The 26965-nt window shown below is 46.9% G+C and overlaps 2 protein-coding genes across 2 annotated transcripts in view; both read right to left on the bottom strand.

Annotated features, from left to right (window-relative positions):
* Positions 1-13748, bottom strand: part of LOC134842165 (uncharacterized) — a 423659-nt gene extending 409911 nt beyond the window's left edge. The window contains exon 1 of the mRNA XM_063858379.1: positions 13734-13748. The gene's annotated coding sequence lies outside the window, so the exon portion shown is untranslated. The remainder of the gene's footprint in view (positions 1-13733) is intronic.
* LOC134842166 (uncharacterized) overlaps positions 1-13754 on the bottom strand; it is a 409681-nt gene extending 395927 nt beyond the window's left edge. Inside the window, exon 1 of the mRNA XM_063858380.1 lies at positions 13733-13754. The gene's annotated coding sequence lies outside the window, so the exon portion shown is untranslated. The remainder of the gene's footprint in view (positions 1-13732) is intronic.
* Positions 13755-26965: the final 13211 nt, after the last annotated feature.

Consider the following 26965-nt stretch of genomic DNA (forward strand, 5'->3'; position numbering starts at 1 on the left):
GCTTGGCTACGCCCTGCCGATGAGGACCGACTATGAGGAGACAGAAAACTTGAAGAAATATAGTGTGAAAGACTGTCCTTATCATGCAAATAAAGATAAAATCTTAAAGAGAATTAATGAATTAAAATCTATTCATAAATTGTTTTCAATGAAATCCGAAACGGACGACGGCTTATCAAGCTGCTCGAATTTTCCGGAACGCCCCTCGTCATATGAACTAGATTCTGACAAACCGGTTTTGCCAGAAATAGAACATTTAAAAGGAAAAATAGGTGAGGGAGATTTTGAAAAATTGCGGGACCTCCTAAATCGGAACGCCGAGGTATTTTCAAAACATAAGGCGGACATCGGTTGCTGTAATTTCGTCGAACACGAAATCGAACTAGAAGAGGGCGCCGTTCCCCATAGGGAAGGCGCAAGGCGAATGACGCCACATAAATCGGAAGCGTGCCGAGCGGAAATAGAAATGTTGCTTGAATACGACATGATAGAACCCTCGAAATCGCCATGGGCTTGCGGAGTAGTAATGGCGAAAAAGAAAGGGGGGCAGCTTAGATTTTGTTGCGACTTTCGTTACTTGAACGCGGTAACGATAAAAGATGCGTACCCGATACCGCGAATAGACGAGATCCTATCTAAACTTGGTGATGCCAAGTTCTTCACCACATTGGACTTAGGTTCTGCCTTCTGGCAGGTTCCTTTGCGGAAAAAGGATAGGGAAAAAACCGGTTTCGCGTGCGAATTGGGGTTGTACCAGTGGAAGAGGATGCCCTTCGGCTTGTGCAATGCAACAGCAACTTTTCAAAGGCTGATGGCTCAGGCTTTGACAGGAGTGACCAAAAAGTACGGGAATCTCTTGATGTGCTACGTGGATGATGTAGTCATAGCGACACCGACCCTGGAGGATCACATTGATCGGCTCGATGAGGTCTTCGGATGTATGAAAAGAGCAGGCTTGAAATGCAAACCATCGAAATGTGAAATCCTTAGGGATTCGATCAAGTACCTGGGAAGAATGGTGGACAGGCATGGTGTGAGGCCAGATCCAGAAGCAGTAGAGGCTGTGCTGACATGGAAGGCTCCGAGGACGGACACACAGCTAATGAGCTTCCTGGGGTTTGCCAATTATTACCGTGAATTCATTAAAGGATATGCGGACAAGGTGTACCCGATGCAGAAGCTGATGCGCAACAAAGGGAAAAAGTTCGAATGGAACGATGAGGCACAGGTTGCTTTCGAGAACATAAAGCGGGAACTGTGCGAAGCGCCAGTGCTGGGCATGCCTACAGAAAAGGGCATGTATGTTCTCGACACAGACGCATCGGTGGTGGCCATCTCAGGAATCTTGCATCAAGAGCAAGAATGGAACGGAAGAACAGTTCTCCGTCCCATTGCATACGGCAGCAAAGTCTTGAGTGACACAGAGATGAAATATGGCGCACCAAAAGCAGAAATGTTTGCAGTAGTCACCTTTGTGGAGAAGTACCGTGCATACTTGGGGAGCGCTCCCTTCAAGTTACGCGTGGACAACAGAGCGTTATCCTGGTTGAAGACCTACTCGATGGATCAGAGTTATATTGGTAGATGGATAGTAAGACTGGATGGCTACCACATGATAATCGAACATAGGATGCGTGATAAACACCAGAATGCTGACAGCCTCAGCAAGAAAACTGAGTTCTATGAAAGATTGGAGCAGAAGCAGGCCAATCAGGCGGAAATAAAGGAGGGATTCTCGTTTCTGGACAAAGAAACTTATGAAGCGCTTCCCTTAACGAGATGGTTGGATAAATCAGGACATCCAATTCCAGGGCACCTTGAGCTACCTGTAGAGAAAGCAGCCGAGATAAAGATCCTGTCCAAGGAGGACCCGGTCCCCTTGGATTTGTTGCTGCGCTCGAACCTGGTCCAGCAAGAACTCTCTCGCATTAATATAAACAGCCTCTCATTATTGGATAAAACGGTGCAAGTCACACCACAAGTAATGCGGATGCTGGGTGGATTGTTAGAAAGAGAAGTGACCAGAGATGACCCCGAGTGGACAGCAGCAATGGCATCGCTAACAGTCAGTGAGAAGGTGAAGATCATGCCGTCCAGAAGACAGCACGAAGAAAACGAAAGGGATTGTAGGACAATAGTTCAGCAACTAGTATCCTCAATACCCCAGGAGATTTTAACAAGTACTTCTTACGGACAGAAACAACAGGGGAGCAGCAAGCGAAAGAAAACCGTCACCTTTGTGGACCGGGATAAAGAGGGTGAAGTTGAAGAACAAAATCTGCCGCAAGACTATTTGTCCGGGGAGAAGGATGAGGAGAAGAACCAGCAATCACAAGATCGACACCCGGGACAAGGAAATTTGTCCGGGGAGTCTGAGATAAACGAGGAAATTCCTGATGAGAGACAGGACCCAGAGAACAAGGTTTTGTCCGGGGAGTTCAGGTGGATGCGAAGAAAGCACAGACATGATCTGGAGGAGCGTGCAGTCTCCAGCACAACCTCTTCGACGGATGATGCTTCCCGAAACTCACGAATGGACACCTATTCAGACAGGAACTCGAGTTCGGGATCCGAACTGTCAGAACTGGCGATACACACGCTACTAGTGGAAACTCGGGCGAGAGATCTGGACAGAGAGGTGTACCAGGATCCTGACAGTGATCGCTACCTAATACCAAGCGAAAGAGTCTTTGACAACGCAGCGGATGACTTAGAAACGATAGCGGTATCGAAACGTTCGATAAGCCTGTTGCCGCAGAAAGAGGTTGTCAGGACTGATCTTCAGCCGTTTCAGCAAGAAACACAACCGTTGGCGAAGATTTGGTGCGTTAAGATGGAAGAAGACACACATCAGCCCAACGAGCTGAATAGTCAGATGAGAGTCATGAAGACGTACTTGAAGGCGAGATACAGACTCTCGGACCTTCTAAGGGCGCAGAGAAATGATCGCATGACAAGCAACCTAAAAAAGTGGATAGAAAACGGTGCACCTGACAAAGGTGACCTAGAAGAAGATAGCTATAGGATCCTGAGACAATACTTCATGCAGAAGGAGGGGAGATTATATCTGAACAAGGACGGGATCGTGGCTTGCAGGAGAAGAGAAGAAGACAAGGTCTTATACAAATATAACGCGATAGTGTTGCCGCAACTCTATCAGACAGAACTATTATTCAGGTCGCATGATCAGATGGGCCATCAAGGGATCGAAAAAGTGTATCAGAGGATCCTGAAGCGCTTTGAGTGGCCTGGAATGAAAAAGGCATGTGAGAAATGGGTAACAGCGTGCCTGTCATGCCAACAGGTCAAGGATCCAAGGAAATTACGATTTCCTTTACAATCGATTGAGTCGTCTGAATTCAACGAGGTGGTGCAGATAGATCACTAGAAGATATGCATGACAGACAGCGGTTATAACCAAGTCTTGGTCATGATAGATCACTTCACGAAGTATGCAGAGGCCGTGCCCTGCATAACTGCCTCGGCGGAAGAGACATGCGACCACCTGATCAACACGTGTATAGCAAGACATGGTTGTCCGATGACGTTTCAATCGGATAATGGAACAGCTTTCGTAGGAGAGCTTACGAAAGAGCTTATGAGACGCTCACAGGTCGCTCAGGCTCACTCCACGACATACCACCCTCAAACGAATGGCCTAGTGGAAAGACAGAATAGGACGTTAGTGTCGATGCTGAGGGTATATTGTTCCAGGTACATGACCGATTGGGACAGATACCTTCCACAGGTGATGGGAGCTTATAATAGCACGCAACACTCCACCACTGGAGTCAGTCCACACATGATGCTGACGGGACACGAGAAGTCTTTACCTTTGACATTCTTCTACCCAGAGTATGAGGGAAAGAAAACATCTCCACAGGTTTACGTGAGGGATGTGATCAGACGCCAACAGGAGTTGAACGATTTGTGTAGACGAAACACTCAGCAAGCACAGGCAAGGCAGAGGAAAAGATTCGACAAGAAAGCAGCTGGTGCAAAGGCCTACTCGGTGGGAGACTACGTATGGGTATTTCAGAACGTTATACCACCGAAAGGAACAAAGAAGCTTCTAAAAAAGTGGAGGGGACCCTTCATGATTACGGAGGTGCATCAGGAGGGACGTTTTTATAGACTGAGTACTGGCCGAGCCGCCCACTACGAGAACATCAAGCCACACAATCCATCGACAGAAGACTGGTGTATACCTGCAGACATGGAAGAAGGGGATTATCTAATGATGGATCCTGCTTGTGAGGTCAATGAAAAAGGCACCAGGGAGAAGAACGATGGAAACGAAGTCGTAGAGGAAGGTACGGATACACCATTGGACCTGGATCCAAACGAACAGATCGAAGCGGACGATGAAACCTTACCCTACGCAGAAGAGGATTGGCAGGATCCCGAACAGATAGAGGTTCCCAAGAACTTGGAACCAGATCTTCCGTTCACGATGCGGACTCGTCAGAAGGACGGGACGAGACCAAGAAAGAAATACAATCCTTACGGTGACGACTTTGTAGTGGATAGGATAGATCTAAAGAAAATAGTGGAGGAAGTAGTGGGTTTAGAGGAAATAACTGTGTCACAAGACATTGACATAGTCGATGATCACAACGATGAGTGGGTTGACGACTGGTCGAAACCCGAGGTAGAATTCGACGATGAGCAACAGCAGTCAAATGAACAGGACCTGACGAATCTGCGTGTCTTAGAGTGGCTGAACGAAATGACATCAGACCCTAAAAAGTCCAGCGTTACGATTCAAGACGTAGATCGTGAAAGCGCGAAATACATTAAGACCGAACGAGATGATCCTTCCTGGGCTGCCCAGGAAGGACAACTTCTCATTCCAGCTTCTAACCTTGACTTGATATCCGGTATGCGATCGACGGGGACGCCGATGGATATTTTTGTCCGGGGAGTGGGGGTAGGACTTACCCACACTGAAAACCTGATAATAAAAAAATTGAGAATAGCAAGAGAAACAGGAGAGTTAGAAGCAGAAACAGGCGAAGAACCTAAGAAACCTGACATAGGCAGGGTGGTTGAGTCATATTTTAACTTACCAAATGAATATTCAAGTAACATAATACTAACAGACAGTGATTTCATACTCACAAACAGAACATGTGCGATAACAATCACCGCAGACATGAGTTTTAGGACAGCGTTAGCGGCAGACTTTAAGAGAGAATACAAAAACGTGGAATTCCTTTGGAAGCAAAGATCAGGGATAGGGGGCGTAGCAGCCTTACCTCCGGCGGTGTCGCAGATACCGGGAAAGTACTTATGCTTCTTGGTAACGAGGGCGACAGAGAAGCAGCACGTGGACCCAGAAAACCTAGTCTTGTCTTTGACGAGGCTGAGGGACTTCCTTGTGGAAATGGACGTGAAGGAGCTCTCGCTTCCAGTGTACGATCCAAACAGAGGAAGACTGCATCCTCGGGAATTGTACGCGCTTGTACACGTGATATTCTCTGATACAAACATACAAGTATATCTACACAAGAAATATTACTTAAGTATAGGCTGAGTGATGTGCGAAAGAGTGTTAGGTCAAAGACTAAGTTGCATGTGTTATGTTATGTTATGTGTTAGGTTATTAAGATCATGGGTAAGTAGGGGTTAGTGACCATGAACAACTAAATGACGATCTTGGAAATAGATCCAAAGTTTGGACTGTCCAATCTTAGGTCGAATTCCAAAATTTTAGAAACCAATTGATTTTAATAAATTTTAGGATAAATATTTTTTTATCTGAACTGTTTTAAGCAAATTTTAACGACATATGTTAAGGTGAAACTGACAAGTTTGACATTCGTGATTTCTTTTCTAGATCCTGATTGATCATTTAAATTACTCACTTGAGTCAAAGAATCGAATCAAATCAAACTTGAAAAGAATAGAATGGACAACTTCAACCTGGATGAATTGATGGACCTGGCAGAGGCATATGTAGGACCGATGGTAGATGCGATCTATCATCGGCTGATCGAACGAGACTTCGCTCTGGAGGACCCAGAGGTGGTCATGTTGCTGACCGCCCTGATCAACATCTTGGGGCACGACAACCGTGGGGACCGCCCCACGGAAGTCCTGTTGATGGCAGCATATGGAGAAAGAGGAGTACTAGACCGCCCGAACATGAGAGTGATGAGGTGGAGAAACGGGGCTCTCTCAGGGAGTGACTTGGCGAATGAACCTTGATTGGGAAGTTCTAGGACTTACCAACCAGGTGAGATGCCAATGCCCTCTAAGCCTAAAGCTGGGCTGACGAGAATGCATCGGGAGATGAACAGCGAGGCGACCTCGTCTGGTTCACAACTGAGAGCAGCTGTGCCACCAAAAAGGGCGAAAGTAACACAGAAGGTTCAGACGAACCAAACCATACAAGATCGAAACAGAGATGAACATCAGACACAGCGAAACTTATTGTAGACCATCAGGAGCACGATATTTGGTGGGCTCAACGTTGGCTCCAATGTGCAAGAGGAGATACCCTGTACATTTCGTAGCTGTGGACGTGAAGAGTACAAGAACGATTGTGGATCAAGCCTTCTCAGTGCCGAAGTGTGTGAGATTGGCGAGAATGTCTGAAAAGTCTTACGAGTTACTATGTAAGATGTTCTCAGCAATTCCAGAGAGAACCAAAGAAGAGTTGGAGTCAATACTAGGAAAGAAGTTCATGGGATATGTGAGCGGGAACTTCAGTGACTTTGAGAAACAGAAACAGAGAGGATCAACTGTCACAGATTACAATGCAGTAGATTAGAATGATGAAATCCACCGAGTGATGATGGAAGTGGAACCATTGCTGGAAGCTTCGGGAAAACGTAATTGGAGGAGCATCATGTTGACGCATGACGAGTTTCCTTGCCACTGCTTGCTGCAGACCTGGTGGTATCCCAAGCGTAGTAATCTGATGTTGATCTGGGACTCTGGAGAGCTGCTCTCCATGGGTTTACCAGATTCATCACAGCCCGTAACAATAGTGATAGTGGGAGTTATGATGGCGATACGATGGCTGGAAGCTCATGTGAGAGAAAATAATAGACAGGAGGCACCGACGAGAGAACAATTGCGGAAATTAGATTGTCTAAAAGATTTAGATCTTTTTGAGACAATGTGCAAAGTTCTAAACATTCCGATGGAAGTGAAGAAGATATGGGCGAGAAAACGATTGATGCCATGGTTCAGAGCCAACATGACTGCATGGTTGTACGAGTATGCGAAAAAGCATATGTCGAAGCACGGCAGGGTGTACAGTGAATATCAGCTGGACATTGGGGCAGGAGCTTTCAAGCGAGCTCTCGTGACTCATCGGAATGCAGTGGCCACCGCCGTGAAAAGAGTTTCCAGAACGAGTGAGCGTAGTGGAAATGAGAAGGCAGAGATGCTGAAAGAAGATTTGGAGAGAAACGTGACGTTGTGTCTCCACAACAGTTTCTGCAGAAACAGAGAATCCAACGTGGATCCCCTACCTTGCTGTAAACAGAGGGTAGAAGAGCAGAAGTGTTGGAGGACGGCTTCCAACAGCGTCAGGATAGCCAATGATGTGCTACAAGACACGGAAACCGAAAGTGCGGAGTCAGTATCACAGGAAGAAATGGAACATTGATGCATGGTCGAGAAAACAAGAGGCAACAAGAAAGAGAATTAGAAGAATTTAGAAGTTTTAGAACTTCTAAACGACGAAAAAAGAAGAGAACAAAGGAGTGATGAAGAAAACTTAAAACTCAGAATTGTTTTATGTGTGTGAAAAACTCAAGGGAGAAACCAAGCAACCAAGTTGTAATTGAAAACTGAAACATTTTGTTGAGTTTTGAAATTGTTGCATTTATAAATTTGCATTTTGATTTTAGCAGAAGTGGCTTTAGAGACACTTATTATTTATTTAGAAAGGCTTAAGGGAAGAGTATATTTAAATATTCCAGCCTGCATGATTGTTTTTAATCACTTAGGAAGACTGATCACTTTGTGGTGACATGAAAAACTTGAGTAACTTCTTGAGGAGGGAGGTTGTTGCATTGTTCTTTCTAACCACAAAGTTTCTTAGTTTTAATATTCAGGACAATAAACAAGGAAGATTTCCGAAGGGAAGGAGCATAGTAGGATAATTTTAGCTTGTTGGTTGGCAGGACTGTCCTGCAAGCCAACACCTTTTAAATCTAAGAGAAAAAGTTTTAATCGGGACATTGACAATGGAAGTCAGAAAATATGTTTTATCTTAAGTCATATCCTTAATGTGCAGATTAATGAAAGAATTTGAAGGCTATAGTGATGTAGTATGATGCCATTTATATTCTGCAGTGAGTCGATGTGACGTGGATAAAAGTAATTTCGTGCATTTTGTAAATTCTGTTCGATGACACTGTAACCATTTTACGAACATTGCGCGATTCAATGAGGACATTGACCGGACTGTCCGGGGAGTATGTGACATTCGACCAGAATGGCCAAAATGCAATCTCTGCAGAATTCGGAATTTTAGCAGTAAGCCTTCCGGATTGGTGGTTTTTAAGAACTAAGGGCGTTATTGGAACGTTTAGCCAAACGGTGAGGGCTGGAGTATTTTAGTATTTTAAAATTTCAAAAATTCGAATGATGACGTCACATTTCTGAGAAATGCTGAAACGGCTATTTTAACAAGAAACGAGAGAAGAAAAACAACAACGTTAGTTGCGCTGACGAGAACAACTTTATCGAAATTGAAGAAATCGAAATTGAAGAAAACGACAACGAATTACAGAGAACGTTCCGAGTTGCAACTATTGTGCTGCTACAATAGTTGCTAGGCCGTTGCGAGCAACGGTGAAGGGTGGAAACCAGCCTTCCGTGTTATCGTGAAATCGAACTTAAGGAGCTTGATTCACCGGATTCAAGAATTCGGAAGGGTCTCGGGACGGAAAACTTTTATTGACTCGTGTGAACTTTTAGCATCCTGTCATGTCCTTACTTGAATTTAATTGATATTTGGATTAGTTTTGACAAGGATGAGGTGCTAAGAGTTGGGGGGAAAGGGTTGATCCATCTTCGATGGAGATGATGATTTTTATCTACTGAACAAAAACAATAGTAATATAATAAGTAGTAGCCCTGTTTTTAGGAGTGACCTCGTGGTCTGGGGATACTGAGACCCAGCCATGAGCTCACTATTTGCATGTAATTAAGTTAATTTGAGCGTTCTGGTCGAAGCCGGAGAACAGTAACGTTTTTGTCGACCCGATGTTGGAAAGACCACCGAAAAGTACTGGCTTGGTAGAGACGGTGAAAAGCATGCAAAGCTCTGTTTAGACGCTAGCCAGTCGTCTTAAGACTTAGTTTTGTTATCCGTCGATATGTATCTTCCGGGCGAATGTTACATGTATGTTTTTATGGCGCTCCTGGGTGTTATTCTTTTTAACATCATGACCGACAGAACCGTTAACGAGCACTCCGCGCCGAGCGGATGCTCACAATAACGCCCTTAATAGGCCTAAACCGCCGGGGCGGAAGGGTAGTTCGGAACGCGGAGGCCTTCCGGATTGCCGTGAATAGTTTTTTAACCTAGTTAAGACCGAAAATTCACGAACCAGGAAGGGTGGGGGGATTGGCCGTCCCCTCGTCCCCCGAGTGGTTGGTGACCAAAAACACTTAAAGATATAAGTAAAACCAAACAAAAAGTAGTATAGTACCTAAGAAAAACAAAAAACATAAAAAATAACCGAAAAAAACCAAAAACAGTAAAAAAAGTAAAAAATCAGTAGAAATCATCCCCCCAGACAAGATGTGATCCAACCCCCCCGTTTGTTGTTGATAGATATATTGTTGTTACAAGCATTTATATCAGTCAGGATCGTTACGATCAGTTTTGTAGCCCGTTTGTGAGGCTTGTACTGTAGGGTTATTTGAGCATTTAAGCACGTTAATGATAAATTGCGCTCAATCCGGAAGGGTCAGCTGATTTGCGCTCAATTCGGAAGGGTCTTGGGTGAAGACCGATCCGGCAAGCAGTACAAGGAGCAACAAGAAGGGGCTCAACGACAACAACAATCGACTGTTGGGTATCGTTAACAAGTTTTGTGATTTTCAAAAAACGCCAAAATTGTCCAGAGGATATACCAAAAACCGCCAAAATCGTCCAGTCAATAGATCAGAATCGAGAGATTTCAGGATTAACTAATATAACGATATTGAGAAGCTATTAACCCACAATTATAGAAGAAAACGAACTACAGATACTCAAAAAGTCAACCCATACTCAGCGTGGAGGCAGAACCAACGCGATAATAATTCATCAAGGAAAAGTAGATGTGTTAACTAAAATCTACTGATTTTCAAAAGGCAATCAGAAGGTCAAAAGTATCATAGTAACCGAGGTTACAGTCATGAGTCCCTTTATCATGTATTCCAGTCAAAATCCTTGGAATTTTCTAGATATGGAAGTGATAATGATAAAAGAAGATGACAAGTGTTTAAGTCCTTTTCAATTAAAATAAGAACACGCAACTCGACACGAGATAATATAATATACAAGTGTTACAAGTAAAAAATTTCGTCGAAAATTATTTTGTCTTTTATTGTTCCGAGTACGCAAGCGGCGTTCGCTATCTGTATTGCCAGGGAGATTCTCTGTTTTAAAAAGCTGCCTGCTCTGGGTTCCTCAGTGCATATGCTTAGGTTCTTACAAAGCTTGCTCAAAAAAACTTCTGTGCAGGCGCCGGCCGCGCCCTGAATTTCAAAAGCTAGCGGTTGAAAAAGATATCCATCATTTACAAGATCTTTATACTTGTCAATTTTTCGCTGTTCCGCTTCACCGGCAGCCGTACCAGGGTTACAAACAGACCCGGCATTAATCCTACAAGGAGCTAAGGAGTCTACTACCGTTACATCCCACAAGAGCTGCTTACCATCAGCCCATGGAACGAGCGTGAAACCGTCTGGTCGCTTCTGATCGGTCCTGTAGAGGTGTCGTGGTTCTAAAACAGACGGAATGTGAGATGATGATAGACTCTGCTTTATAAGGGCATTCAGGTTTGAATACCTAGAGAATCTCCCTGCACTTTTGAGGCAAGAAAGACTATGCCAACCATCCTCGGTAACGTCTTTTCCGCACACGCATTTATGCCATTCGCATATTTTTGATCCTAATCGAAGTCCTATCGCAATTCTGAGTTGTTGGTTCGACAGTTTTAACCTTAAATTTTTGCACGGGATGACGTTCAACCATTGGGAGCCAAATCTATCTTGGAACGCGTTGAACCTTTTTATGTCCGTTGGTTCGAGTCGCAAAAATCAAGTCTGCAATTTCGCTGTCAAAAATTGGCTCTGTACAATTTTTTTGGATTTCATTTTCCGGAGCCATTTCAATTGTTCCAAGGTCAAACCACCGTTTAAGCGCATCATCTTAGGTTCCATCCACATGCTCCAAACCAAAGATTTCGCTCAAGGCATCTTTCGCTCCTACTGCTGAGGCTAAGAAAGCCGGTAAAGCGAGTAGACGAGCGGACGAAACGCCCAAGCCACCTTTGGCTGCCGGGAGAACAGCTTGTAAAAACTGGTTATCATCCATTTTCACGTAAGTGACCTTGCATAACGAATTTCTTTAATTTATCTTAGCGTTCCAAAAATATTTTGCAAAAAACAAAGGGTCGTACGCAAAAAATATAGGAGTTTTGGCATGCTAAAACAACTTTTCAGGAGGTAAACACCATAATGTTTGTCTAGTTTGTCAATGACATCCGAGATTTTTTCAAGCTCCTCAATTTTTTCGTCGAGCAATTCTTTTCGGCAAAGTTTGCCGATTGGAGATCCTAAAATGAGGAGTTCTTTTTTTGTTTTTATTTTTATTTTGGGGCATATTTTTCGAAATGGTGTCAAAATTGAATTATACTGTGTACTAGTAGTCTGTCCCAAAAAACAACGTTCACACTTCTCAGTGTTTAAGCTCAGGCCGTAAATTTGTTCTCATTTCAGAATGTTTTTAAGGTCCCGGAGTACTACCTTATAGTCGTCAGCTAAATTCCCATCATCTAAATACCAGATGTTAATTTTCGACTCCAACTGTTTGACTAGTATATGAATTGTTTCCGCAAAAGGGTTGGGGCTTCAGGATCAACTTGCTGAATTCCGTCTTCTGACATTATGACAGAGCTTCCGTAAAAAGGGTAACTAGGTTTACCATACGCCCAATGGTTGTAATTATACAATTGGGGGCGATTTGAATAAACATGATTCAGCATTGTTTCTCTGTTTAAAGAGTTACAGGCATTCTTAAAATCTACTTTTAAAAGAACAGTGCATTTTGAATTGTCGTCGCGTTCAATTAGGTTTCGAAACGAGTGCGCAGCTATTTCTGCTCCTCGTTTGGTACCGCATCCTACCTGTACGTTTCCGAAAAAATTTTGTCGCTTGGAGAGGGCCTTGCTTCCAGCGCATGTAGACGCGATACGTCTCAGCGTGTTGCCTATGGCAATCGGTCTCAACCCTCCGTCTATCTTTATGAGGGCGATAAGCTTTGCGCCAAAAACGAAAGGTCTTGGTGGTTTGGGTATTTTGCCATCTCCAATGAGGTTTATCAGCTTAGTAAGCAATTTCAGAAAATTAAGTCCTGCACTGCCATTCGACTAACTAACAAGATCTTTAAAAATTTGAGGAACTATTTTATCAGGACCTGCTGCTGATCCGTTTGGAAAGGACTTTATCGCTTTGTATAGGTCAAAATTGGTTACGAAAAAACTATCCAACTTTTCTGGATTTGGAGCTGCAAATTTGGCTCGCTGCGGGTGCTTAGACAACAATTTTGGATAGTTATCAGTTGAAAAAGGAGCTATTTTGTCATCCGAAGCAGCAAGCCTTATTCCTCCCTTTACATTTCCTTCATCGAGCTTACTACTTATTAACTTTATTCTCTGCTCGAGGTCACTCAGAGGCGGGCTTGAAACTTGGGGATGGGGTTTTGGAAGTGATACGTCATTTGCTCGAATTTTTTTATTTATCAAAGAGCTCATGCTTGTGGTCTGTTTGCGTCCACTTCTTTTCGGTTGCTCCAAAAAAACAAGAACGACGTTAAAAAAATTAGCCATTTTGTAACATCTTCTACAGTGTAGACGATGTCACTTAATTTGTCCGACAGACTTTCCGCCAAGGGAACACGCGAGTTTTTTGGTACTCTCTTGAGTACTCGGACATTTGAGATGGCTGTAATAACATAATTGTCTAGCACTAAATCATTACCTATTGTTGCTATATTAACAGATTTTACATCAACGCATAAAGAACACATTGGGTTTTCTTAGAGTCGCTAAGAGAAATATTTACACAACTGATATGATACCAACTAGAACAACAATCACATCTAATCCAATTTATCAGTCCTCAAGGTTTTAAGCAATCTTTGCTTGTACACTCTTTGTTGTTTTTCCTGATCTTGACGCAGCATAAAGGTAAAAAAAAAGGATTTTGACTGGACTTTAGGGAACTGAACTAACCCATGATAAGCGGTTAGTGGGAATTTTACAAATCAGCAAATAAAAAAAGACAACTAAATTAATTTAAATTTTAAAATCGAATTATAAAAATCAAAAACAAGGAACAATCTCACCCGAGCTCAGTTGGTCCAGCGCCGCACCACCAGACTCCTCAAGCCGGTTCCAGTTCCCCACCTCCCCACAGAAAGCCACTTGACAGACCTGTCTCTAAAATCCCTCAGAGGGCGCTCCACATACAGGCACAAACATCAAACATCACAAATCTATTTAATAAGTTTATCAGAACAATTAGGCTAAATTTATCACAACAATTAGGCTAAATTTATCACAACAAATTTATCACAACAATTTATCACAACAAGTTTATCACAACAATTAGGCTACTGATTGGTTGTTATAATCAAATTAAATAGATATGTATGTTTGACGTATGTGACAGCTTGTGGAGCGCCCTTTGAAAATTTTCAGAGACAGGAGTGACAATTGGCTTTCTGGTAGGAAAGAAAAAACTCGAACTGGCTTGTAGAGTCTTGCAGTGTACCGCTGGACCTACTGAGCTCGGGTGGTATCGTTCCTTATTTTTAATTTCTTTAGTCCATGAGCTCACTATTCTTGTATGTAACTTGGATAATTTAAGCGGTTGGCCGATAGCCTTTCAGTTGTAACGACTTCGTCAACCCGATGTTACGAGGACCACACATTGAACTGCCTGGCTTCGGTAAAGAAGATTAAAAGCATGTGAAGTGGTGTTTAGCCACTAGTCAGTCGTTTCATAACCTAGCTTTATTTTCCGTCTGTATGTACTTCCGAACGAACGTTACGTATATATTCTTATGGCGCTCCTGAGTGTTATCCTTTAGCATCATGATCGTCTGACCCGTTAACGAAAACACTCCGTGCCGAGCGGATGCTCTAAATAAGGCCTTTAACCAAGAGCCGGAAGGAGTACATCTAGCTGGAAGCAATTTGATAAGGCTATGGAAACAAATAGGGCGCAACTGAGGACATCGATCTTGAGCTGAACGTTCAATCTTGATTTTGGGGAGGAAAATTTTTTTTCAAAATATCGAGTTGAGCCTATCATGCTCAAGTTTTTTGCGACAACTGAAAATACGAAAACAAGCATTCAGAAGACTCGAGTGACAACCGCGGGAAAATTGCTAGTAAAACGAAAGTGAAATTGCTATTCGCAATTTTACCATAATTATCCAGCACGAGTTGACTTAAGCGAAGGGTCCCACACTTTAGCGAAGAGTCCCAACACTCTAGCGAACGGTCCCACACTTTAGCGAAGAGTCCCAACACTTTAGCGAAGGGTCCCAACGCTTTAGCGAGGGGTCCCAACACTCTAGCGAAGGGTCCAAAATTTTAGCGAAGGGTCCCAACACTTGAGCCCTGGGATAGCAATTTAAGAGTCCCAACACTTGAGCCCTGGGATAGCAATTTAAGGGTCCCAACACTTTCTCGAAGGGTCCCAACACTTTCTCGAAGGGTCCTAACACCTTGTCGAAGGGTCCCAACACTTTGTCGAAGGGTACCAAGACTTTAGCGAAGGGTCCCAACACTCAAGCGAAGGTCCCAACACTTTAGCGAAGTTTCCCAAGACTTTGGCAAAGAGTCCCAACACTTCAGTCCTGGGATAGCATTTTAAGGGTCCCAACACTTTTTCGAAGGGTCCCAACACTTAAGCGAAGGGTCCCACACTTTAGCGAAGAGCCCCAACACTCTAGCGAAGGTACCCAACACCTTATTGAAGGATCCCAATACTTTGGCGAAGGGTCCCAACAATTTAGCGAAGGATCCCAACACTTTCGCGAAGGGTCCCAACATTTTAGCGAAGTTTCCCAAGACTTAGGCGAAGGGTCTCAACACTTTGGCGAAGGGTCCCAACACTTTGGCGAAGGGTCCCAACACTTTAGAGAAGGGTTCCAAGACTTTGGCGAAGTGTGCCAATGCTTTAGCGAAGGGTCCCAATATTCCCTCTAGGGTCCCAACAATTTAGCGAAGGATCCCAACACTTTCGCGAAGGGTCCCAACATTTTAGCGAAGTTTCCCAAGACATTGGTGAAGTGTCCTAACACTTAAGTCCAGGGATAGCATTTTAAGGGTCCCAACACTTGAGTCCTGGGATAGCGTATCAAGGGTCCCAAGATTTTAGCGAAGTTCCCAACACTTAAGCGAAGGATCCCACACTTTGGCGAAGGGTCCCAACACTTTGGCGAAGGGTCCCAACACTTTAGAAAAGGGTCCCAAGACTTTGGCGAAGTGTGCCAATGCTTTAGCGAAGGGTCCCAATATTCTAGCGAAGTTTCTCAATACTTTAGCGAAGGGTCCCAACACTTTAGCGAAGGATCCATCACTTTGGCGAAGGGTCCCAAAGCGTTGGCGAAGTGCCCAATGCTTCGGCGAAGGTTCCCAACACTTTAGCGATAGATCTCAACACTTTAGCGAAGGATCCCAACCCTTTAGCGAAATTTCTCAAGACTTTGGCGAAGGGCCCAAGACTTCGGCGAAGGTTCCCAACACTCTAGCGAAGGAACCCAACACTTTAGCGAAGGTCCCAACACCTTATCGAAAGATCCCAATACTTTGGCGAAGGGTCCCAACAATTTAGCGAAGGATCCCAACACTTTCGCGAAGGGTCCCAACATTTTAGCGAAGTTTCCCAAGACTTAGGCGAAGGGTCTCAACACTTTGGCGAAGGGTCCCAACACTTTGGCGAAGGGTCCCAACACTTTAGAGAAGGGTTCCAAGACTTTGGCGAAGTGTGCCAATGCTTTAGCGAAGGGTCCCAATATTCCCTCTAGGGTCCCAACAATTTAGCGAAGGATCCCAACACTTTCGCGAAGGGTCCCAACATTTTAGCGAAGTTTCCCAAGACATTGGTGAAGTGTCCTAACACTTAAGTCCAGGGATAGCATTTTAAGGGTCCCAACACTTGAGTCCTGGGATAGCGTATCAAGGGTCCCAAGATTTTAGCGAAGTTCCCAACACTTAAGCGAAGGATCCCACACTTTGGCGAAGGGTCCCAACACTTTGGCGAAGGGTCCCAACACTTTAGAAAAGGGTCCCAAGACTTTGGCGAAGTGTGCCAATGCTTTAGCGAAGGGTCCCAATATTCTAGCGAAGTTTCTCAATACTTTAGCGAAGGGTCCCAACACTTTAGCGAAGGATCCATCACTTTGGCGAAGGGTCCCAAAGCGTTGGCGAAGTGCCCAATGCTTCGGCGAAGGTTCCCAACACTTTAGCGATAGATCTCAACACTTTAGCGAAGGATCCCAACCCTTTAGCGAAATTTCTCAAGACTTTGGCGAAGGGCCCAAGACTTCGGCGAAGGTTCCCAACACTCTAGCGAAGGAACCCAACACTTTAGCGAAGGTCCCAACACCTTATCGAAAGATCCCAATACTTTGGCGAAGGGTCCCAACAATTTAGCGAAGGATCCCAACACTTTCGCGAAGGGTCCCAACATTTTAGCGAAGTTTCCCAAGACATTGGTGAAGTGTCCCCACACTTAAGTCCAGGGATAGCATTTTAAGGGTCCCAACACTTGAGTCCTGGGATAGCGTATCAAGGGTCCCAACACTTTCGCGAAGGGTCCCAACACTTAAGCGAAGGATCCCACACTTTAGCGAAGAGTCCCAACACTCTAGCGAACCGTCCCACACTTTAGCGAAGTTTCCCAACACTCTAGCGAAGGGTCCAAAATTTTAGCGAAGGCCCCAACACTTGAGCCCTGGGATAGCAATTTAAGAGTCCCAACACTTGAGCCCCGGGATAGCAATTTAAGGGTCCTAACACTTTCTCGAAGGGTCCCAACAATTTCTCGAAGGGTCCCAACACTTTCTCGAAGGGTCATAACACTTTGTCGAAGGGTCCCAACACTCAAGCGAAGGTCCCAACACTTTAGCGAAGTTTCCCAAGACTTTGGCAAAGGGTCCCAACACTTCAGTCCTGAGATAGCACTTTAAGGGTCCCAACACTTTTTCGAAGGGTCCCAACACTTAAGCGAAGGGTACCAACACTTTAGCGAAGAATCCCAACACTTTTGCGAAGGACCCAACACTTTAGCGAAGTGTTCCAAGACTATGGTGAAGGGTCCCAACACTTTAGCGAGGGGTCCCAACACTCCAGCGAAAGGTCCCAACAATTTAGCGAAGGGTCCCACACTTTAGCGAAGGGTCCCAAGGCATTTAGCGAAGAGTCCCAACACTTTAGCGAAGGGTCCCAAGGCATTTAGCGAAGAGTCCCAACACTCTAGCAAAGGTTCCCAACACTTTAGCAAAGGGTCCCAACGCTTTAGCGAGGGGTCCCAACACTTTAGCGAAGGGTCCCAACACTTTAGCGAAGGTTCCAACACTTTAGCGAAGGGTCCTACACTTTAGCGAGGGTCCCAACACTCTAGCGAAGGGTCCCAACACTTTAGCGAAGGGTCTCAACACTTTAGCGAAGGTTCCCAACACTTTAGCGAAGGGTACCGACACTTTAGCGAAGTGTTCCAAGACTATGGTGAAGGGTCCCAACACTCCAGCGAAGGGTCCGAACACCTGAACTAAGGGTTCCAATACTTTGACGAAGGGTCCCAACACTGTAGCTAAGGGTCACAACACTTCGGCGAAGGGTCCCAACCCTTTGGCGAAGGTTCCCAAGACTTTGGCGAAGGGTCCCAACACCCTAGCTAAGGAACCCAACAAATTAGCGAAGGGTCCCAAGACTTTAGCGAAAGGTACCAAGACTTTGGCGAAGGGTCCCAACGTTTTAGCGAAGGGTCGTAACACTTCAGCGAAAGATACCAAGACTTTGGCGAAGGGTCCAGCACTTTAGCGAAGGGTCCCACACTTTAGCGAAGAGTCTCAACACTCTAGCGAAGGGTCCCAACACTCCAGCGAAAGGTCCCAACAATTTAGCGAAGGGTCCCACACTTTAGCGAAGAGTCCGAAACTTTAGCGAAGAGTCTCAACGCTCTTGCGAAGGGTCCCAACACTTTCTTTAGCGAAGGGTCCCAACGCTTTAGCGAGGGGTCCCAACACTCCAGCGAAAGGTCCCAACAATTTAGCGAAGGGTCCCACACTTTAGCGAAGAGTCCCAACACTCTAGCGAGGGGTCCCAACACTCTAGCGAAAGGTCCCAACGCTTTAGCGAAGAGTCCCAACGCTTTAGCGAAGAGTCCCACACTCTAGCAAAGGTTCCCAACACTTTAGCGAAGGTTCCAACACTTTAGCGAAGGGTCCCACACTTTAGCGAAGAGTCTCAACACTCTAGCGAAGGGTCCCAACACTCCAGCGAAAGGTCCCAACAATTTAGCGAAGGGTCCCACACTTTAGCGAAGAGTCCGACACTTTAGCGAAGGTTCCCAACGTTTTAGCGAAGGGTCGTGACATTTTAGCGAAAGATACCAAGACTTTGGCGAAGGGTACCGACACTTTAGCGAAGTGTTCCAAGACTATGGTGAAGGGTCCCAACAATCCAGCGAAGGGTACCAACAATTTAGCGAAGGGTCCCACACTTTAGCGAAGAGTCTCAACGCTCTAGCGAAGGGTCTCAACACTTTAGCGAAGGGTCCCAACGCTTTAGCGAGTGGTCCCAACACTCTAGCGAAGGGTCCCTACACTTTAGCGAAGGGTCTCAACACTTTAGCGAAGGTTCCCAACGTTTTAGCGAAGGGTCGTGACACTTTAGCGAAAGATACCAAGACTTTGGCGAAGGGTACCGACACTTTAGCGAAGTGTTCCAAGACTATGGTGAAGGGTCCCAACAATCCAGCGAAGGGTCCCACACTTTAGCGAAGAGTCTCAACACTCTAGCGAAGGGTCCCAACACTTTAGCGAAGGGTCCCAACACTTTAGCGAAGGGTCCCAACACTTTAGCGAAGGGTCCCAACACTTTAGCGAAGGGTCCCAACACTTTAGCGAAGGGTCCCATCACTCTAGCGAAGGGACCCAACACTTTGGCGAAGGGTCGCAACACTTTAACGAAGGACCCAACACTGTAGCGAAGGGTCCCAACACTTTAGCGAAGTTTCCCAAGACTTGGGTGAAGGGTTCTAGTACTCTAGCGAAGGGTCCCAACACTTTAGCGAAAGGTCTCAACGCTTTAGCGAAGGGTCGCAACACTTTAGCGAAGGGTCCCAACACTTTAGCGAAGGGTCCTATCACTTCGGCGAAGGGTCCCAATACTTTGGCGAAGGGTCCCAACACTTTAACGAAGGATCCCAACACTTTAGCGAAGGGTCCCAACACTTAAGCGAAGTTTCCCAAGACTTTGATGAAGGGTCCCAACACTTAAGTCCAGGGATAGCGTTTTAAGGGTCCCAACATTTGAGTCCTGGGATAGCGTTTTCAGGGTCCCAACACTTCAGTCCTGGGAAAGCACTTCAAGGGTTCGAACACTTGAGTCCTCGGATATCATTTTAAGCGTCCCAACACTTGAGCCTTGGGATAGCAATTTAAGTGTCCCAACACTTTGTCGAAGGCCCCATCAGTTTAACGAAGGATCTCGACTTTAACTCTAGCGAAGGGTTCCAACACTTTAGCGAAGGGCCCCAACACTCTAGCGAAGTGTCCCAACACTTTAGCGAAGGGTCCCAACACTTCGGCGAAGGGTTCCAACACGTTGGTGAAGGGTCCCAACACTTTAGCGAAGGGCCCAATACTTTAGCGAAGAGTCTCGGCACTTCGGCGAAGAGTCCCAAGACTTTGGTGAAGGGTGCCAACACTTTAGCTAATGGTCCCAACACTCTAGCGAAGGGTCCCAACACTCTAGCGAAGAGTCTCACCACTTCGGCGAAAGGTCCCAAGACTTTGTCGAAGGCCCCATCACTTTAACGAAGGATCTCGACTTTAACTCTAGCGAAGGGTTCCAACACTTTAGCGAAGGGCCCCAACACTCTAGCGAAGTGTCCCAACACTTTAGCGAAGGGTCCCAACACTTCGGCGAAGGGTTCCAACACGTTGGTGAAGGGTCCCAACACTTTAGCGAAGGGTCCCAACACTTTAGCGAAGTCCCAATACTTTAGCGAAGAGTCTCGGCACTTCGGCGAAGAGTCCCAAGACTTTGGTGAAGGGTGCCAACACTTTAGCGAAGGGTCCCAACACTCTAGCGAAGGGTCCCAACACTCTAGCGAAGAGTCTCACCACTTCGGCAAAAGGTCCCAAGACTTTGGCGAAGGGCCCAATACTTTAGCGAAGGGTCCCAACATTTTGACGAAGAGTCCCAAGACTTTGGTGAAGGGTGCCAACATTTTAGCGAAGGGTCCCAAGACTTTGGCGAAGGGTCCCAACACTTTAGCGAAGGGTCACAACACTTCGGCGAAGGGTCCCAACCCTTTGGCGAAGGTTCCCAAGACTTTCGCGAAGGGTCCCAACACCCTAGCTAAGGGTCACAACACTTTGGCGAAGGGTACCAACACTTAAGCGAAGGGTCCCAACACTTTAGCGAAGGGTCCCAAGACTTTGGCGAAGTGTGCCAACACTTTAGCAAAGGGCCAAATATTCTGACGAAGGGTCTCAGTACTCTAGCGGAGGGTCCCAACACTTTGGTGAAGGATTCCAATACTTTGGCGAAGGTCCCAACACACTAGCGAAGGGTCCCAACACTTTGGAAAAGGGTCCCAACACTTCGGCGAAGGGTCACAACACTTCGGCGAAGGGTCACAACACTTAAGCGAAGTTTCCCAAGACTTTGATGAAGGGTCCCAACACTTAAGTCCAGGGATAGCGTTTTAAGGGTCCCAACATTTGAGTCCTGGGATAGCGTTTTCAGGGTCCCAACACTTCAGTCCTGGGAAAGCACTTCAAGGGTTCGAACACTTGAGTCCTCGGATATCATTTTAAGCGTCCCAACACTTGAGCCTTGGGATAGCAATTTAAGTGTCCCAACACTTTGTCGAAGGCCCCATCACTTTAACGAAGAATCTCGACTTTAACTCTAGCGAAGGGTTCCAACACTTTAGCGAAGGGCCCCAACACTCTAGCGAAGTGTCCCAACACTTTAGCGAAGGGTCCCAACACTTCGGCGAAGGGTTCCAACACGTTGGTGAAGGGTCCCAACACTTTAGCGAAGGGCCCAATACTTTAGCGAAGAGTCTCGGCACTTCGGCGAAGAGTCCCAAGACTTTGGTGAAGGGTGCCAACACTTTAGCTAATGGTCCCAACACTCTAGCGAAGGGTCCCAACAATCTAGCGAAGAGTCTCACCACTTCGGCGAAAGGTCCCAAGACTTTGTCGAAGGCCCCATCACTTTAACGAAGGATCTCGACTTTAACTCTAGCGAAGGGTTCCAACACTTTAGCGAAGGGCCCCAACACTCTAGCGAAGTGTCCCAACACTTTAGCGAAGGGTCCCAACACTTCGGCGAAGGGTTCCAACACGTTGGTGAAGGGTCCCAACACTTTAGCGAAGGGTCCCAACACTTTAGCGAAGGGCCCAATACTTTAGCCAAGAGTCTCGGCACTTCGGCGAAGAGTCCCAAGACTTTGGTGAAGGGTGCCAACACTTTAGCGAAGGGTCCCAACACTCTAGCGAAGGGTCCCAACACTCTAGCGAAGAGTCTCACCACTTCGGCGAAAAGCCCCAAGACTTTGGCGAAGGGCCCAATACTTTAGCGAAGGGTCCCAACATTTTGACGAAGAGTCCCAAGACTTTGGTGAAGGGTGCCAACATTTTAGCGAAGGGTCCCAAGACTTTGGCGAAGGGTCCCAACACTTTAGCGAAGGGTCACAACACTTCGGCGAAGGGTCCCAACCCTTTGGCGAAGGTTCCCAAGACTTTGGCGAAGGGTCCCAACACCCTAGCTAAGGGTCACAACACTTCGGCGAAGGGTCCCAACCCTTTGGCGAAGGTTCCCAAGACTTTGGCGAAGGGTCCCAACACCCTAGCTAAGGGTCCCAACACATTAGCAAAGGGTCCCAAAACTTTAGCGAAAGGTACCAAGACTTTGGCGAAGGGTCCCAACGTTTTAGCGAAGGGTCGTAACACTTTAGCGAAAGATACCAAGACTTTGGCGAAGGGTCCCAGCACTTTAGCGAAAGGTCCCAAGACTTTGGCGAAGGGTACCAACACTTAAGCGAAGGGTCCCAACACTTTAGCGAAGGGTCCCAAGACTTTGGCGAAGTGTGCCAACACTTTAGCAAAGGGCCAAATATTCTGACGAAGGGTCTCAGTACTCTAGCGGAGGGTCCCAACACTTTGGTGAAGGATTCCAAGACTTTGGCGAAGGTCCCAACACACTAGCGAAGGGTCCCAACACTTTGGAAAAGGGTCCCAACACTTCGGCGAAGGGTCACAACACTTCGGCGAAGGGTCACAACACTTTGGCGAAGATCCCAAGACTTGGGTGAAGGGTGCCAACACTTTAGCGAAGGGTCCCAAGACTTTGGCGAAGGGCCCCAACAATCTAGCGAAGGGTTCCAACACTTTCGCGAAGGGTCCGAACACTCTAGCTAAGGGTCCCAACACATTAGCGAAGGGTCCCATTACTTAAGCGAAGGGTCACAACACTCTAGCGAAGGGCCCCAACACTTTAGCGAAGTGTCCCAAAACTTTGGTGAAGGCCCCAACACTTTAGGGAAGGATTCCAATACTTTGGCGAAAGGTTCCAACACTCTAGCTAAGGGTCACAACACTTCGGCGAAGGGTCCCAACCCTTTGGCGAAGGGTTCCAAGACTCTAACTAAGGGTCCCAGCACATTAGCGAAGGGTCCCATTACTTAAGCGAAGGGTCACAACACTCTAGCGAAGGGTCGCAACACTTTAGCGAAGTGTCCTAAAACTTTGGTGAAGGGCCCCAACACTTTAGGGAAGGGTTGCAACACTCTAGCGAAGGGTCTCACCACTTCGGCGAAGGGTCCCAACACTTTTGCGAAGGATCCCAAGACTTTGGCGAAGGAACCCAACACTTTAGCGAAGGTCCTAACACTTAAGCGAAAGGTCCCAAGACTTTGGCGAAGGTTCCCAATACTTTGGCGAAGGGTCCCAACCATTTGGCGAAGGGTCCCAAGACTTTGGCGAAGTGTGCCAATGCTTTAGCGAAGGGTCCCAATATTCTAGCGAAGTTTCTCAATACTTTAGCGAAGGGTCCCAACACTTTAGCGAAGGATCCATCACTTTGGCGAAGGGTCCCAAAGCGTTGGCGAAGTGCCCAATGCTTCGGCGAAGGGTCACAACACTTTGGCGAAGGGTCCCAAGACTTTGGCGAAGGGTCCCCAGACTTTGGCGAAAGGTCCCAAGATTTTGGCAAAGGGTCCCAACACTTAAGCGAAAGGTCCCAACACTTTGGCGAAGACCCAAGACTTTAGCGAAGTCCCAACACTTTAGCGAAGAGTCACAACACTTTGGAAAAGGGTCCCAACACTTCGGCGAAGGTTCCCAAGACTTTGGCGAAGGGTCCCAACACCCTAGCTAAGGGTCCCAACACTTTAGCGAAGGGTCCGAACACCTGAACTAAGGGTTCCAATACTTTGGCGAAGGGTCCCAACACTGTAGCTAAGGGTCACAACACTTCGGCGAAGGGTCCCAACCCTTTGGCGAAGGTTCCCAAGACTTTGGCGAAGGGTCCCAACACCCTAGCTAAGGGTCCCAACACATTAGCGAAGGGTCCCAAAACTTTAGCGAAAGGTACCAACACTTAAGCGAAAGGTCCCAACACTTTGGCGAAGACCCAAGACTTTAGCGAAGTCCCAACACTTTAGCGAAGAGTCACAACACTTTGGAAAAGGGTCCCAACACTTCGGCGAAGGTTCCCAAGACTTTGGCGAAGGGTCCCAACACCCTAGCTAAGGGTCCCAACACTTTAGCGAAGGGTCCGAACACCTGAACTAAGGGTTCCAATACTTTGGCGAAGGGTCCCAACACTGTAGCTAAGGGTCACAACACTTCGGCGAAGGGTCCCAACCCTTTGGCGAAGGTTCCCAAGACTTTGGCGAAGGGTCCCAACACCCTAGCTAAGGGTCCCAACACATTAGCGAAGGGTCCCAAAACTTTAGCGAAAGGTACCAAGACTTTGGCGAAGGGTCCCAACGTTTTAGCGAAGGGTCGTAACACTTTAGCGAAAGATACCAAGACTTTGGCGAAGGGTCCCAGCACTTTAGCGAAAGGTCCCAAGACTTTGGCGAAGGGTGCCAACACTTAAACGAAGGGTCCCAACACTTTAGCGAAGGGTCCCAAGACTTTGGCGAAGTGTGCCAACACTTTAGCAAAGGGCCAAATATTCTGACGAAGGGTCTCAGTACTCTAGCGGAGGGTCCCAACACTTTGGTGAAGGGTTCCAAGACTTTGGCGAAGGTCCCAACACACTAGCGAAGGGTCCCAACACTTTGGAAAAGGGTTCCAACACTTCGGCGAAGGGTCACAACCCTTCGGCGAAGGGTCACAACACTTTGGCGAAGATCCCAAGACTTGGGTGAAGGGTGCCAACACTTTAGCGAAGGGTCCCAAGACTTTGGCGAAGGGCCCCAACAATCTAGCGAAGGGTCCCAACACTTTCGCGAAGGGTCCGAACACTCTAGCTAAGGGTCCCAACACATTAGCGAAGGGTCCCATTACTTAAGCGAAGGGTCACAACACTCTAGCGAAGGGCCCCAACACTTTAGCGAAGTGTCCCAAAACTTTGGTGAAGGGCCCCAACAATCTAGCGAAGGGTCCCAACACTTTCGCGAAGGGTCCGAACACTCTAGCTAAGGGTCCCAACACATTAGCGAAGGGTCCCATTACTTAAGCGAAGGGTCACAACACTCTAGCGAAGGGCCCCAACACTTTAGCGAAGTGTCCCAAAACTTTGGTGAAGGACCCCAACACTTTAGGGAAGGATTCCAATACTTTGGCGAAAGGTTCCAACACTCTAGCTAAGGGTCACAACACTTCGGCGAAGGGTCCCAACCCTTTGGCGAAGGGTTCCAAGACTCTAGCTAAGGGTCCCAGCACATTAGCGAAGGGTCCCATTACTTAAGCGAAGGGTCACAACACTCTAGCGAAGGGTCGCAACACTTTAGCGAAGTGTCCTAAAACTTTGGTGAAGGGCCCCAACACTTTAGGGAAGGGTTCCAACACTCTAGCGAAGGGTCTCACCACTTCGGCGAAGGGTCCCAACACTTTTGCGAAGGATCCCAAGACTTTGGCGAAGGAACCCAACACTTTAGCGAAGGTCCTAACACTTAAGCGAAAGGTCCCAAGACTTTTGCGAAGGTTCCCAATACTTTGGCGAAGGGTCCCAACCCTTTGGCGAAGGGCCCCAAGACTTTGGCGAAGTGTGCCAACACTTTAGCGAAGGGTTCCAATATTCTAGCGAAGGGTCTCAATACTCTAGCGAAGGGTCACAACACCTTGGCGAAGCGTCCCAAGACTTTGGCGAAGGGTCCCCAGACTTTGGCGAAAGGTCCCAAGATTTTAGCAAAGGGTCCCAACACTTAAGCGAAAGGTCCCAACACTTTGGCGAAGACCCAAGACTTTAGCGAAGTCCCAACACTTTAGCGAAGAGTCACAACACTTTGGAAAAGGGTCCCAACACTTCGGCGAAAGGTAACAACACTTCGGCGAAGGGTCACAAAACTTTCGCAAAGGGTCCCAAGACTTTGGCGAAGGGTCCCAACACTTTAGCGAAGGGTCCCGACACTTTAGCGAAGGGTCCCATCGTTTCGGCGAAGGGTCCCAACACGTTGGCGAAGGGACCCAACCCTTTGGCGAAGGGTCCCAACACTTTAGCGAAGGGTCCTAACACTTAAGCGAAAGGTCCCAAGACTTTGGCGAAGGTTCCCAATACTTTGGCGAAGGGACCCAACCCTTTGGCGAAGGGTCCCAAGACTTTGGCGAAGTTTGCCAAAACTTTAGCGAAGGGTTCCAATATTCTAGCGAAGGGTCTCAATACTCTAGCGAAGGGTCACAACACTTTGGCGAAGGGTCCCAAGACTTTGGCGAAGGGTCTCCAGACTTTGGCGAAAGGTCCCAAGATTTTGGCAAAGGGTCCCAACACTTTAGCGAAGGATCCCAACACTTTGGCGAAGACCCAAGACTTTAGCGAAGTCCCAACACTTTAGCGAAGAGTACCACCACTTCGGCGAAGGGTCCCAACACGTTGGCGAAGGGCCCAACACTTTAGCCAAGGGTCCCATCACTTCGGCGAAGGGTCCCAACACGTTGGCGAAGTGCCCAAAACTTTGGCGAAGGGACCCAGCACTTTAGCGAAGGATTCCAACACTGTAGCGAAGGGTCCCAACACTTTCGCGAAGGGTCCGAACACATGAACTAAGGGTTCCAATACTTTGGCGAAGGGTTCCAACACTCTAGCTAAGGGTCACAACACTTCGGCAAAGGCCCCAACCCTTTGGCGAAGGGTCCCAAGTCTTGGGCGAAGTGTCCCAACACTCTAGCTAAGGGCGAAGACCCAAGACTTTGGCGAAGACCCAAGACTTTAGCGAAGTCCCAACACTTTAGCGAAGAGTACCACCACTTCGGCGAAGGGTCCCAACACGTTGGCGAAGGGCCCAACACTTTAGCCAAGGG

Source organism: Symsagittifera roscoffensis, chromosome 3 (assembly GCF_963678635.1).
Source record: "Symsagittifera roscoffensis chromosome 3, txSymRosc1.1, whole genome shotgun sequence".
In the NCBI taxonomy this organism is placed as follows: domain Eukaryota; kingdom Metazoa; phylum Xenacoelomorpha; order Acoela; family Convolutidae; genus Symsagittifera; species Symsagittifera roscoffensis.